Below are 15462 nucleotides of genomic sequence, written 5' to 3'. Positions count from 1 at the left end.
TCTGGACATTGCCATTCTGGCTGCGCTCATCTGTGGCTCCTCTTCCTCCTGTTCTAGGATGTACCAGGCTCTGGATCCCATGTAGGGCTTTTGAACCTAGTGGTTAGGCTTGGCCGGCATGGTCAAGCACCAGGGCTCCATCCTGCTTCTATGTCCTTTTCTGAGAGTTGCCTCCTTGTATCATGGGGCAAGGCTCTGGGGGTTCTGTCTTTGCCTCTGTGTAACCTGAGTCCAGCAGTCCCCCTTGGGAGAGCCAGGCAGTTCTTAGTCTCTGGGGGTGCCACCAGGTCATTTGATTCATCATAGTGATGCCACAGCCAGCCCAAGACCAGGCCTGAGAATAAAATACACTTTAGAAGTGTGAAGTTAAATAGCAAACTCCACTCGAGACTTTCATTCCCAGGGCTGAGACACTTCCCATTAGAAAAACACCTTCATTTTTAGAAAAATCCATGTTCACAGCTGGCTTACTAGAGCTTGCCCCCACAAGTTATGATTTATATCTTATTACAAGGTGAAAAGAGACAAAAAAATCTGGGGGGAGAGGGGAGGCCCAGTGACTCTTTCCAGCAAGTCCCAGGGAGTTTGATTTAAAGGGACATTGTCATCTTTAACGTTTTCATCCACAGGAATTAGAGAGTACCACCGTGGTAATTTAGAAGCTGCTGATTTAGGGGCAGTCTTCGTGGGCCGGCTCTGCTGTATTTCCCTTTTTATGACTCCAGAGAGTATTTTCTGAGAGATAATAATGTTGGGTGATATTTCTCCTTTGTCATGTGGAGGCCCAAGAAGAAAATTAAAATAGGTCCTTTCTCGGCCCCTCTCTGAGGCTAGACAGTGGCCTGGAGGACTGCCATAGGCTGGGCTGGTCACTCCACCATCCTGAGGCCGGACTGCCTCCATCGTGTTGGCATCCCCCGGTATCTGGAGAATGCCTATTTCCTTTTTAGTTCCTTGACTGTGCCAACCCTGCCTGATCAATTGTCACAAACTCCTTCACTTCATTCCAGCAAAGCCTCAGAAAGGCTCTGTCCAAAACTCATTTGAGACTTTTGTCTCCCTTCTCATGTCACTCCATGGAGGAAACTCTCTTTAATGTTGTAAAGATGCCAGAGTACAGAAGGCGTGCTCTCTTCTTAAGCTCATTCAGACCTCCCACCAGTCGGCTGCTTCCTCCTTTGGCTCCCAGGACCCTGCACTTAGCTTTCTCCTCCCTCGGTGCTGGCCTTGCCCTGCATTACCTTCTGAAGCTGGTGCACCCCATCTCCCTGACTTCTTTCCAGGGCCTAGTCTTGACTGTTGTCTACCCACCTTCAGCAACTCAATGGCCTTGTCCAACTGAATGGCTTTAAATGGCATCAAAAGGCCAATGTCTTTCTTATCTGGGGTGAACAGACCTTTTGTCCTTGTCTCCTCAGGAATAGTATCACACTATACCCTCCAAAGATCTTGTTTCATCTAGTGACAAAATGGTCCTCAAACTGGCTTCTGGAATCTCATCCTTCTTTCCAGAGAGCAGACCTAGTCTTAACCAAAGGACTAGGTTTCATCTTTCCCAGTCTTAGAACAAGGCTTAGCTGTTCCTTTTTCTTTTTCCCTGATCCATCATATGAAAACTTTGTTGCCTACTTTCCACCCTGTCCTGTCCTCCCTTTGTGCTGTTCTCAAAGCACCCCCAGTGTGGCTTGCTGGAACTTTTGCAGGAGTACCCCCTGCAGTGGAAGTTCCATTAACAAGAGTTTTGTTCCCAGGCCTGCAGAACCTCCGTGGCCTGCTCATGCCCTGCTAGGGAGCATTTGTGTGGGTGACCCTGGTGCTGATTCCAGGGGCTCAGGGGGTGATGGGGAAATCAGGAAAGCTACTACAGGGGACACCTTGGACATCTCTGACTGTACTATATGTATATATAGTTGAAAGTGTGTGTGTGTGTGTGCGCGTGCGTGCGTGCGTGTGTATGTGTGCTCACTTGCCAGCAAAGGCCAGAAGCAGATGTTAGATCTCCTGGAGCTTGAGTTACAAGTGGTTGTGAGGTGCCTGACGTAGGTGCTGAACCCAACTCTCAGGTCCTCTAGAAGTGCAGGAAGCACTCTTGGCTGCTGAGCCATCTCTCTAGCCCAGTGCTTACGTCTTCTGATTGGCACAGTCCATCAAAGCCCTTTGAAATAAAGGCTCTCTATAGGCATCAATGGGATGATATTTCTTGTCAAACAGTATCACCAAAAAATAATGTTGTGCTAATGTGTCGTATCCCACATGTGGGATCTCAAAGCATTTTGTGAAAGGGTATTAATTGGGTTTTACAACACCACTGACAGTCAGGGGAAGAACCAGTCCCTTGATTAATGAATAAAAAGATGGATTAAATTAGGCAAAAAAAAAAAAAAAGATGTCACATGCAAGCCCCAGGATACTGGGAGGACAAAGATCACCCACAGTGGTCCTTAAGCCAATGTGTGAACTTGTGGGTAGCATGAGGTCTCTTAAGACATGCCGATGGGAGCTCTGGAGTTACCACAATCCTTGCCAGGTCTCAGTGCCTCAGTTTCCCCATCTCTAACTGGGACTATACACCTCTCTTTTCATAAGAATTGTCACAAAGTGAGGCAATATATTTTGTTGGTTAATGCAATGAGTGTTCTAAGTAGTAACAAAAGTCTTGGTTCAGTCACCAGCCAAAGCCTCCTGCTCTTTGCTTCCTGTGTGTGAATCCTGTGTACCCGACTGGTCCCCAGGATATATATCTATCTACTCACAGTCCATAGACATCTAAGGCTGGACACTGGGAGATCCAGAAAGAGCTTGGCAAATTGGTCTGGCCTACTATGGAGTCAGCCCCAAAGCCTGATGGGGTCCTTCATAGATTCTTGAAGCAGGTGCTCAGTTGGACTGGCAACTGTGGGACAGGGTGTTGGGAATGGGGCAGGGTAGAGTTAGGATCAACAATGTATCCTTTGAATAGATAGACCCCTCCTTCCTAAACCACAGGGACCTGCAAAGACAATAGCTGTCAAATCAGAGGTGCCAAGGGCACCCATGAAACACATGCTGGTGACCAGAGCTGACTGGGGTACTTGAGAGTCAGCAGCATGGGCAGGAGCTTGGGCTGTGAAGCTAGTCTCTGGGATTCAAGCCCTGTCCTGTAGCTTGCTGGGTCTGGAAAATGGGCAAGTTATCAAATGCATGGGGCCTCTGGGCTTCATCTGTGAAGAGACATAGCTGCTCTCTCCTTGATTGTTGTAACGATTAATAAATTCACCTAGACGGGCTTAGCATCAACTACTAACGCTGGGTTATTACCTGAAATTAATGATGTGGCTTCAGAAGCCAGTTCTGCTGCATGCTGAGAACCTGCAGTGCTCAGCTTTTGAGTCGTGGTACTCTGTGTTGTGAATTGGCACCAGGTCCTGTCCACATGGCAGATGTCCATCCTGGGTGGATTTCCCCATTGTGGGCCCCGAACCTTTCCCTCAGTAGGCAATTTGTAGATATGGGGACAGGGACAGGCCTGCCATCTCACCACTGTCTTCTCAGGGCTAAGCCCAGAACTTGCCTGAAGCAAATTCTAGGCATACAGGGATACATGACAACAACTGTCACTAGTCGCTTCAGTTTAAGGCATGTGTTGGTCACTTTTCTAATGGTTGTTTCTGTTACCTGGCAGAAAACAATATCAGGGAGCGGAGGTCTCTTTGGGCTCATACCCTGGAGGAATATAGTTCACCATGGGGGGGAAGGCAAGTTGGTGGGAACAACTGGTGACTGGGGCAGTGGGAACATGTGGCTGCTTGCTCATGTCTTGATGGATCAAGAAACATCAAGAGTGGGGCTAGAAGCAGGGCTGGGCCATAACCTTCAAAGCCTGTCACTCAACCAGGCCCCACTTCCTGAAAGTTCTACAACCACCCTAAACAGTGCCACCAGCCGGTGATCAAGTGTTCAAACATAAGACATTCTACATGCAAACCACAACATGACATTTCCTTATGCTATGATCACGTAGAAAGAAGCCATGATGCCGAGCCATTTGACATCTGTCTGTGGGTGTGTCTTAGTTCACTCTGGGCATTCACTGTCCTGCTGACACTAAGCGACAGGTGCTCATCAAACCATTCAGCCTGGAAGAACTCTTAGCAGCAGCATCCTCTCTTGAGGATTAGGAGAAGGGATTAGCATCCAGGAGGCCATTCTCACATTCTCATGCACCAAGTGGGGCTACTGAAGCCTGGGCTGCAGCCATTGAAATATCATATTGTCCCTTAATGGTGGAGACTACTTCCTGAATCTGGAAGCCATTTTGCTTGCAAACATTACAGTTGGCAAGGGCACACATGGCCTTCTGAGACACTGTTCTTTAGTTCAGTTGGTCCAGTCTGACACAACCCATTTAGAGTGAAACTTCTTAGATTCTGAGGTTCTTTAATATTTTATCTGCCTGGCGGCCTGGCCAAGGCTGCTTACAGAGAGCCTGTGGTCTGGGAGCAAGGGATCATGGGCTTGGACTGGGTCTCTGCCCTTCATTCCAGGCAAGATCAATCAGCTCTTCTGACTTCAAAGGTATGCAGACACAGCACAGAGGCTCACATGGGACCTGCATGACCACACATTCTTCATACCTCCTCCTAGTTCCATTTAACTGAGAGGCCCTCCTTCTCCCTCAAAGCTGCCATGGCCCAGAGCTATTAATCAGCAGCTACACAGCTGCTCTGAACTCTCCCGCCGGCCCACACGGTCTCTGCTTCCCCTCCACATGGGCTTCTTTCCAAATTCTTCCCAAGCCATGGCTGGAAGGCAGGTTGGGGAGGGGAAGCTGCAGAGAGTCTGGCCCTGAATCTTCTGAGTGGACATTCAGCCTCTGTAGGATGGAGAGTCGACTTGGGGGACCCAGGGGTCCCGCTCAGGCCATTCTTTTATGGTTACAGCATTTGCAGTACAAACACACTGGCTTCCTTCTCCAGTCAGAAGCAGCTGCCAACAGCCCCCATGGCAGAAGGAGCTGCCCTCTCTGAAAGGGTGCTCTATGAGGCCTTCAGATACTGCCCACTGCACCTTCATGTCTTAGAAGGTACACTCCATCACACACTTGGCTAGAAGCAGGAGGGAGGGCCGGGGAGCATCCAGGATGGGTAGACAGAAGTTGGCCTCTGCATGACACAATCCATCAGCAAGCCCCCTCGGTAGACATGTATTTAGGCTGGGGGCATGGGGCTTGTGATGGCTAATTTTGGTTGTCAACTTGACTACATCTGATATCAACTAAAACCTAAGTAGTTGAGCATCCTGTGAGGGATTTTCTTGATTGGATCCTTTGAGGTGAAAAGACCCACCCTAAAATCTGGGCCACACCTTCTGATGGCAGCCCCCACATAAAAGGACTCAAGGAGGCTTTTGCTTTTTATGTGCCTGCCCTCACTCTCACTGGCAGCTTCTTCTATCCTGGTGTTAGAACCTACTTCTTCAGGATTCCAACAAAGACTGAAGACCAGCAGTTCTCCAGGAATCCTCTGGGATTTCAGTACCAGAATGGGACGGCTGAGACACCTAGCCTGTGAACTACAAAATTCCTGCTCTTTTTATTTGTAGACCACCATTGCAGGACTGCTGACCACAGCCTGTAAGCCACTCTGATAAAGCCTGTGCACGTGTGTGTGCACACACATGTGTAAATTTTTCATTCTATCAGTTCTGTTTCTTTAGAGAACCCTGGCTAATACAGGACTGTTGCTGAGGCCAAGATCCCCTCTGGATGTGACCACTACTGCTTTCTCAACTCTCCACCTCTCTGGAAGACATTCCACAACTTTTCTTCCTTTCCAAACCCAGAACCATGAGCTTCATGAGGAAGTTCTGGTCACCCGTTACCTGCCGCTTATATGTCAGTATTCTCGGATCTCATGGCTCCTTGGGGAGGATAGGGCTGTGCTTTGGCAGGATGATGGGGGTCTGATTTACCTTGCGTGTATCTGTGCCCTGGGCTGGATGATGTGATGCAAGGAGACATGGGAACTCTGATCTCCCACAGGGATGGAACCTGTCTACTCCAGGCCCATCTGGTCATTCAATGACTACACGTACCAGAGGCTGGCAGGGCTCTTGGCCAGTACCAGGAGCTATCTCATTGCTGAGTTGTATGACCTCTTACTCTTTGCTGTCCATCCGAGCCATTCTCACTCACTCTGAGCCGGCCATAGGCCAACTCAACCCTTAAATACCTTGCTGTGTTCTGAGTGTGAGCAATGTAGCTGCTGCCAGGCTAGGGCTCAGTGCAAGCTTCTTGGGAGCTCCTAGGTTGTCAGCTGCCACCAGGATAATCAGTGAGGAATGCCAAGTGATGGGTTCTCTGAACATACACAGAGGCAGGGATATAGACTTCATCCCCAATTCCTTACTCTCCCACAGTTGAACCTATTGCCAGCTACCAGTGTGTTTTCAATGCCAAAGAAAAGAAGTGGCCTTTTGAGGGTTAGGGCCAACATAAAGTCTCTGGAAGTGCATTTATTTTTTTTTCGGGGGGGGGCTGAGAAGTCATTAACTTATAAGTTTGGGTTTCAGAGGAACACATCATACACAGATCTGCTAACTCCAGGGAGAGTGGGGGAACCTTCTAAACAAGTGTTCTCCTTGGGACTCCAGCTTCCCTGTGGATCCAGAGACCCCCCTCCCAGATTCACCAGAAATGTCTGTGCGGTAATTGCCCATCCAGCCACCAGCCAGTATCTGTTATTTTTGTGGTGTGGTCGGGAGGGTTGCAGGTGACAGGTATCTGAAAGCATCTGTGTTATAACTGCCTCAAGATTTAGCAAGCAGGTGAAGGCACAGGGTCCTACTCTCTGCAGCAGTGTACAGGTGAACAAGTGTTTTTGCTGTACACACAATGTGGAGGAAGAAAATGAAGACCTTGAAGGGTCCTAGCAGGGGTAAAGTATTTAGTTTCATGCCCTGTCATGGACAAATCTGAAATCAGTGACCTGGCTTTGAGTGGAGCTCTGTGGTCACCAGCCTCCTTGGGCTTTGGCGGGGGTGGGGGTTCCATGTGTGGCTTATGGTGGCTAGGGAGGATTTGTAGCAGCTGGGTGGAGGAAGATGTGCCTAGGAAGGCTCCAAAGTGTTCAGGAATACTATGAGCCCAGAGGTGCCATACAGATAGGGGACAGTGGAGGAAGCTCAGAACATTTCACGTACCATACTCATTCACCTGCTGTGCACTGGGAATGGGGGCCTCTGGAGCTGGGTCCATCCCCAGCTGCAGGTGACTTCCCAACAAATCATGAGTAATTGTTCCACCCCAACCCTTTCTGAAGACAAACTACCCTTGCCATCTCAGACTGCTCTCCAAGGCTCAGCATGCCAGCTGCTGCAACCTTCCCTGGGGGCAGCTCCATACCAGGAGCAGGAGGCTAATCAGCAGGGCTGTGCTTCAGGGGCTGGGATCTATTTGTAGCCTGGAACAGAAAACCATTACCAAGTATCCTGTGCTAAAAGGCAGTAGGCAGTCCCTTGGTGGTGGCAGCCAGAGTGGCTAGCTGTCCTCTGGTCATTGCCCAACTCTAGGTGTGACTCATGGGGGAGTCATGGAAGAGGAGGCCAGAACTTGTCCAGTTTATGTCTGTGTGAGCTGGAATCAGAGTAAGTGAGGCTTAGTTTGAGCCTCCCTTCACATAGTCAGAACACCAGCTCTTCCAGCACTACAGAACATCTCTCTAGTCTGTCTGTCCTCCTTCTCACTCTCTGTGGTTCCATGTCCTCAAGAACACAAGTATCTAGAAAGACAAACTTCCAGAATCACCATGATCTCTGACGTTGAAGGTCCTACACACACAGAAATTGGATGTGATTTGGGGCTAGACATATTACTGCAGAGTGCACTGCCAGCTTCTTGGCCTTGGGTTCCCTCACAGTTTCCAGGGAGCCTCTGGGAGCCTCTTGGTGGGACTTAACAGATGCCCAGTCATACAGACAGCTAAGGCCATGTTCTAAAAAGAATCCTATGAGGTCACCATGGAACGAGTGGGAACATGATAGAAGGCCAGCTGGGCTGAGAGATAACTTGGGTTATATATAGGACAAGGGACCTCTTTGTCCAGCTCCTAGAATACCCCCCTGACTGCAGTGGACAACTAACATGGCTGCTACTATGTGGGGAACAGGATAACACTTTGTTTATTCTCTTTGGAAACTTCATATCACTCTGACCATTTTCTTATATTTTTACATATATATTTATTTCTCAATATGGTTTTCAGTCTTTAAAAGAGTTCCCTCTGCTACAGGACTGACTGTACATTGTATGAAAAGCTCCAGGCTTCTTCCCCTAGCTCAGCTGGCTTTTCTTTCCAACCAGGACAGGTACTTGGGACAATAACAATCTTGCCCTCCTTTCTCTTTATTCTTCTACCATTGCCTCGTCCCTTCTGCTGCTATCTCTGTGAATATCCTTTATCTTATGGCCTCTGCCAATATTCCAACCACCTACCATTCTTCCTGTCTCAACCTTGGTTCCACAGGGAGGCTCCAAGGAGAGGCTAAGTTCTGGGATGGTCAGAAGCAACCTTGGCCTACAGGGATGGAGTGGTGGGTGCCCTGTGAGAGCCATGATAAGAAGGAGCTGATGTATGAGTAATTTAAGATGAGTCAGCATCTGGTGGTACCTGATGTTTAACTAGCAGCGTAGGCATCAAACCTCTCTTTCTACCTACTCAGAGCTTCTTGGTTCCCAGGGTATGACTCTTCAGCCTGCTCTCACCAAGGGTTACCTTGCTACTGGGGCTTGGTATTGAGTGTGACTGGTGCTCACTCAGTCACTGTGTCCTGTCATGGATTTCCTCTGACCACTGCCTCCCCACCACCACCCCAGGACACATGCCTTGTGCAGATCACAGACCGGGCCCTTGTAATGGTAGCTGTAGGGTCTTGCAAGGAACTGTTACTGTGTCTGAAAAGAGGTGGTAGGAGAAGACAAGCAGACAGACAGACAGACATAGGTGGTGGACTCATGACTGTACTTCAAGTGTCCAGCCTTGGGAAGCTCACCTTTGTGTTGGATACTTTTTTATTGCTATGGCTGAACATGGACAAGAGGCAGGTGAACTGAATTTGGCTCATGCTTGAGGGTGTGGTTCATCCAGGCAGGGACACATAGCAGCAGGAATGTGAGCGAGGCTGCTTGCTTAGGTCTGAGCAACCAGGAAGAGAGGACAGGAAGTAGAGCTGGATCATAAACCTTAAGACCACCCCACCCCCAACAATCTACTTCCTCCATCTAGGCTTTACTTCTGCAAGGTTCTACTCTCCCCCAAATCAGCGCCACCAGCTGGGGACAAAGTGTTGACACATAAACTTGTGGGGACACTCCACATCTAAACCATAACAGCCTTTCAGGTGCCTCCTCACTCTCCAGAGCACCTGGTCATCACTAGGTGCCTCACATTCCCCATCAGCACCCCATAAGAAGACACGGGTGCTCGTAGCAGGCCAAGTAGGCAGCAGGCTGCTTGGGGGCTTATTCTGTGTTGTTATAAGCTTGCTTTTTGGGCTTCTGCTTGGAGCCTTGAAGGCAACCTTGGCCATACAAGGATCCTCATTGGGAGATAGGCTTTGGATCGCTCAGGCTTGCACATTCCAAGCCTCCCCAGCACTATGATTCAGGGGAGCAAGCTTGGAAATCAGAAATATGACCTTCAGTGCTGAATTGTGCATTAAAGTTCCCACAAAAGCTTTGCAAGGAAACAGTGAGATTCATGATGGCAATACGGCACTATCCTGTAAAAGGCTGACATTTCAATTGTTCTCATTTATATCCCTGTAACCAAATCTTTTGCCTCCTCTGCAGCAGTTTTAAAGTATTTACTAATATCCAGAGAGCTCCATGCAGAATTTTTAGTTTCTCCCATGAAGAATAAAGTCAGGCTGGACTGTCTGACTCCATGAACATGAGTTGGCTCAATAGCCTTTGGGATGATGATGGGCAAGGTGTCCAGACACCCTACCCTGTCTCTCCCTCCAAGAGGAAGGTTTAAAAAAAAAAAAACACCAAGCATCATATTTTAATGAGTTCTCTGTGCGATTTGCATATAATAGATTTTCAATAACAACCTGTAATTAGTTCATTTTCTACTATTCAGTTGCTATGCACTGAGGCCACTGGCAGCTTCCAGCTGGGATCTTAAAAAAGGAAGACTGAGCTCCAGATAAAGGCTGGAAATGCTGGGCCTCACAATGCAGTTGCAGTTAGAAAGCACTACTGAGATGAGAAAGAGGTGGTGTGATTTTGAGACTTCAAAGTGGATAGAGGAGGAAGAGGAGGAGAGGGAGGTGGAGAAGGAGGAGGGAGAGGAGCAGACACAAGCCCAGGACTGTCTCTAGGTTCCTAGAGGATGGGGTGCAGGACTTGGCTGATGTGAGAGAGAAAGTGAGAAAGACATCTTGGCGGGGGAAGACTATTGGGATGACCTACAAGTGTGGGTACAGCACACTTCTCCCTGGAGAATGCAGAGGTGAATGCCGAGTGAGTTTAAATACATAAGAAGTTTCTGGAATCATGTCCAAGGGCAATCCCAATTCTGCTACTTGCTGGCTGTGTGATCTCAGGTTGGCTACTTAAACTTCACTGAATTTGTTTCTTTCTCTAAAAAAAGTGGTGTCAGTGCACAGTACTGGCACATGTTAGATGCTAGGTGTCTCTATAACTGTAAGAGCCTATTACCAACTACAGTGATATTGACATACACAGACCCCGACGTTGTGTGCTGGCTCTGAACTCATCTTCTAGCCTGGCCTCACTGCTACGAACTAAATGTCAAGGACGAAGTAGGACCTGCCTTCACCTGCAGTCAGACTCACCCTATATGGGTTAAAAAGTCCAAGAGAGCCAGTTAGTGAGGATGCTTGATGTTCAATCTTTTTGTATACTGTGAAGTTGTATCTTTACCAAGGCGCCATCTGATTGGCTTAATAAAGAGCCGAATGGCCAATAGCTGGGCAGGAGAGGATAGCCAGGATATCTGGGAAGAGAGAGGAAGAGGAGAGGAATCTAGGCCCATGAGATCCCAGACATACGGTACAGAGGAGGAGTAACCAAGCCACGTGGCAAAATGTAGATTAATAAAAGCAGGTTAATTAAGTTATAAGAGCTCATTGGGAAAAAGCCTAAGCTAAAGGCCAAGCTTTCATAATTAAGTCTCCATGTTGTTATCGGGGAGCTGGCAGTCCCACAGAGGAAAGTCTGACTACATTTGAGAAAACTCGCTAAAGCTTGTGGCTGTCTTCTCTCACCACCTTGGTGACCACTGGGTTTGAGGAGGTGGGTATGGAAGCCTGGGATGGTGGCAGCCATTATTGGCTCCAGGGGATAGGATGTGAGCAGCCAGACTGTTCCTTCCTTCTACTTTGCAGCAAAGATGGTGGAAAAATATGTGTGACTTCACCAGGTGAATGGTCCATCTGATTCAGACTTGCCCTGGCTACAAGAGTCAGGCAGTGAGGAGATCGACACAGATTTTCCCTTTCTGTATGTCTGGAGCTCCCGAGTGCCAGAGGAAGGCCTGGGTCAGATTCCCACCCTGTCAGCACCCTGGGGTCCCTGGTGAGCTGGAGTGTTACTGTGTGAAGCCCATGTGGTTGCTGCTCAACACCTGCCTCCATCCACTCATTTGCTGGGTTTGCCCTCAGAGGATTAATTATGCAGACAAGTAGCTTTCTAAAAAGAAGAAGAAACTAATAATGAATTTAAAGGGAGAGAGAGAGAAAAAATAGTCCTCATTTAAGTGACCTGTTTTTCCCCCCCATGATCCCAACTTGAACATTTGGAAAAGTGTAAAAACATGCAGAACTGAGAAGCTTTTTTAGGTGAGCGACTTTTGAGTTAATTGGCTGTGATGAACAGTCAGGGCCAGTTTGCATGGCTTTTCAGTGGCCCTGGAACCTGGGTCTCTGTCACAGCAGGGACAGGTGGCTGTGGGGGAGGAAGGGAGGGAGATGGAGGACACATGCAGAGAGGACACAGTGCCTTTAGTTCCTAAGTCTGACTTTGATCTGGGGTGTCAGAAGTGGCTTGAAAACAATGTTTAGTTGATAGATGGACTGAGACAGGGAGGCCACCTTCATCTTTCATGCCTGTCACTGTATGGGATGGGTGGCTGGGATGGGAGTCCTGACTGATGGTCAGAAAGAGATGGATGCAGGGGCAGAGGAGATGGCTCAGTTGGTAAAGTGCTTGTTTTGCAAGCACAGAGACCTGAATTTGATCCTAGAGTTGCCCCCCGCCCCCTTGTGCCTTCTCCCACTGAGTGTGCTTTATAAAAAGCTCATCCTGGTGGCACATGATTGTAATCCCGATCTAGTACCAGGGAAAAAGAGAGGGGCAGATCCCTAGGGCTTGCTCACCAGGCAGCCCTGGCTACTTGATGAGTTCCAGGCCAGTGAGAAACCCTTTCACAAACCAAGGTGGGCAGTAACCAAGAAACTATATCCTAGGTTGTTCTTTGGCCTCCACACTCCTTCATTCATATATATACCACACTCCTTCATTCATATACATACCCCCCCAGAGTGGGGGGGGGAAGACAGAGACACAGAAAAAGACATCGAGAGAGAGAGAGAGAGAGAGAGAGAGAGAGAGAGAGAGAGAGAGAGAGACAGACAGACAGACACACAGAGAAATCTGATTCTTATTGCTAACACCTGTCCTGTGTCCTCTTCCCAGAGTGTGGCATTTACCTACTTCCTAAAGCCAGGAGTGGGATGCAGCCTCACCATGGACCAACTCAGTTAGCAAGACAGCTAGCAGCCATGGAACTCCGTGCCTAGCCTTTAACAGGCTGTGCACTGCAAACCAGCTCAAGGAAGGGCCAGAACAGCTACACCAGGAGGTGGGCTTCTGAGGAAGCCTTCTTCTCCATCCCCACAACATTTATCAACACATGCTATTTCTGTAGGGCAAACACCCAGACACATCATCTTTGTTGATTTGTTTTTGAGACAAGGTCTCACTATGTAACCCTGGATGGCCCAGAACTCACAGAGATCCATCCACTTTTGCCTCCCAAGTGTGGGATTAAAGGTGTTTGCCACTACTCCCAGACCTACCATCTCCAGTAGAGTGACTGGGTTTGCTTCAGAAGGCTGTGGGGCTGGAGTCACCTGCATCCTCCACCCTACCTTGTAGCCCAAATGAAATTCCAAATTCTCAATTTCTGCCAGGCCATCAATGCCAGCTGTTAACATTAAATCTAAAATATTTTTGCTGAGATGTGTAAGATATGACTGGCTTTTAGTGAGATTTCTTGAATGGCCACCGCTTTTTAGGGAATCAGTTCCACCTGTATGTCTCGTTTCAATTACTTATTTAGAACTCACAGAGCCAAACATCTATCACTTTAGCTCTAGGAATTAGCATGCAGTTCCTATAACTTTGAAAAGCCATTGATCCCTGGATGCTCAGAGCCTCAGCATGTCAGGTCTTTATAGCTGGGTTAACTCATTTTGTGGCTTCCTCAATGGCTGCAAGTTTACATTTTATTGCATATCTATTATTTGGGTTGGGCTGTGATGAATGGTTTGGCTGCCTGGTTCGAAACAAGTCCAAGGCAACCGCAGAATCTAATTTGCTTCAAAAATGATGATTACAAAGCTTTTCAAATACTAATCCAGGCATGGAAAGAGCAGACATCAGGATGCTCTGCCTGAGAACTATGGCTGAAGCTGAAGGGACAGTGTGCCCCCTTTCCTACAGTGGCTCTTGTTTATATTGACATTCAAGAACCTATATCTTCATGGGCAGTAGAGAAGCCTGCATTTTCTCAGGAGCAAAATTGCTGTTTGGCTCCAGATCCATTCCCAGGATGTAGGATGTACCATCATTGGCCACCAGGGTACATAGCTGTATTAATTACTTTACTTTATTGCGGTCATCAACTGCCTGACAAAAGCTACTTCAGGAAGGGAGGGTTCACTTTGGCTCACAGTTTGAGAGGATACAGGCCACCATGGTGGAGGAAGGCACAGCAGTAGGCGTGTGTGGCAGCTGGTACTTCTAACAACAGGACAAGCTTACAAGTCACTCATACTTTATCATGTGCTAGTACCAGGAGATACAGGCTTTACTAGTTGGCAAGGATGAGGATGCTAGAGACCAAACATAATCATAGTACATCAACAAAGCCTTGTTGTAGTGGTTGACTGGTAACCCTGGACACCAAAGAGGCTATGAACTGAAAAGCCTTTGCTTTCCCCACAGAACCACACCAGGTACGTGGGCAATTTCTGCAGAGAAAAATAACTTGCTTCTTCTCCTTTATGTCTTTCAAGTATATCTTTTGCCAGCAAGACAGAACTGCCTCTTGGAAATAGACAGGGCTCAAAGAAACATCACTACACTGCAGGGATACCTTCTGGGAAGATGAAATCCTGATGAGTGCTAGGAGGAAGAATCCTAAATTCCATGGCTTAGGATGTTCAGTGTCTTCAGGAGCTCATACTGCCTCCCCAAGGTCAATGCCTACCATGGGCTGTGACTGTAGGAGCTTGCAGGGCATGCTCATAAGCACGCCAGAGGGCTCACACACTATTTGCTCTAAGTGGACCAGAGTACCTTTGACTATAAAGGGGCTTCCCCTGTTTGTAGTAAAGCAGATTCTTCTGGTTTCCAGTGTGGGCCCAGCACACTAGCTGCCCTCCCCTCAGTGTGGGCCCACACTCTGAGGTTAGCTCTCATGTCAGCAAGCCCCACCCAGAGTTAGCTTGATGGAATCTCTAAGCAGGTCATCTCCAGGTGTGGTACACACAAGGGAACATGAGAGGAGCCACTCAGGAGTGAAAAAGAAGAGGGAAACAACAAGTGTCAACACTATGATTAGCAAGCCGACTTAGGGAATGGGAAATTACACAGGGGTAAGAAGCTGCCTCTCATCTGAGACCACAGAGCTAACACTGAACTCCTGATGTCTGCTCTTGGAAATCTGCCCACTGCTTCCATTTCCTGAAAGAGGTGTGCATTTGCTCTTCTCCCTTGAGAAGTGATAACCACCAATATCCACTTAGACAGCAAGTCCTGTTTGCTAAAGATAAAACAGTCTTAACTAGAAACTGCACATTTCAGATTCTGTAAAACTTGCTTAGTTCTGGGAAAAATCTGCTTTGGGGTGGGGATAAAAAGGCCACCTTAAGATGGTCACGGGGTTACGACAATACCTAACCCTATGAAACATTTCCGATTAACCTGGACCTTTCTGAGCAATAGCTAGAGGCTATAACAGCATGTTAACTGAAGGTTTGTTTTTTTTTTTTTTTTTCCTTGAGAATTGCTCATTGAGGGTGCTTGAGAGTCCCAACTCCCACTCCAACAGGAGTACTTACTGTGTGTGGCTTCTCTAGATATAGACTTTGAACCTAGAGACTTTCTTTATTGCCCTTGGGCAGTGACTGGGCCCAGCTTCTGCCTGGCCATGCCCCTCCCTCAACGTCTCTCTC

At 48.0% G+C, this 15462-nt stretch overlaps 1 protein-coding gene across 2 annotated transcripts in view; it reads right to left on the bottom strand.

Moving 5' to 3' along the window:
• Positions 1 to 15462, bottom strand: part of Fstl4 (follistatin like 4) — a 684516-nt gene that overhangs the window by 105778 nt on the left and 563276 nt on the right. The gene's annotated exons all lie outside the window — the stretch shown is intronic.

The sequence above is a fragment of the Cricetulus griseus genome, chromosome 7, assembly GCF_003668045.3.
Source record: "Cricetulus griseus strain 17A/GY chromosome 7, alternate assembly CriGri-PICRH-1.0, whole genome shotgun sequence".
Taxonomy (NCBI): domain Eukaryota; kingdom Metazoa; phylum Chordata; class Mammalia; order Rodentia; family Cricetidae; genus Cricetulus; species Cricetulus griseus.
The sequence above is the reverse complement of the archived record's forward strand: the minus strand, read 5'-3'. Positions and strand labels throughout refer to the sequence as shown.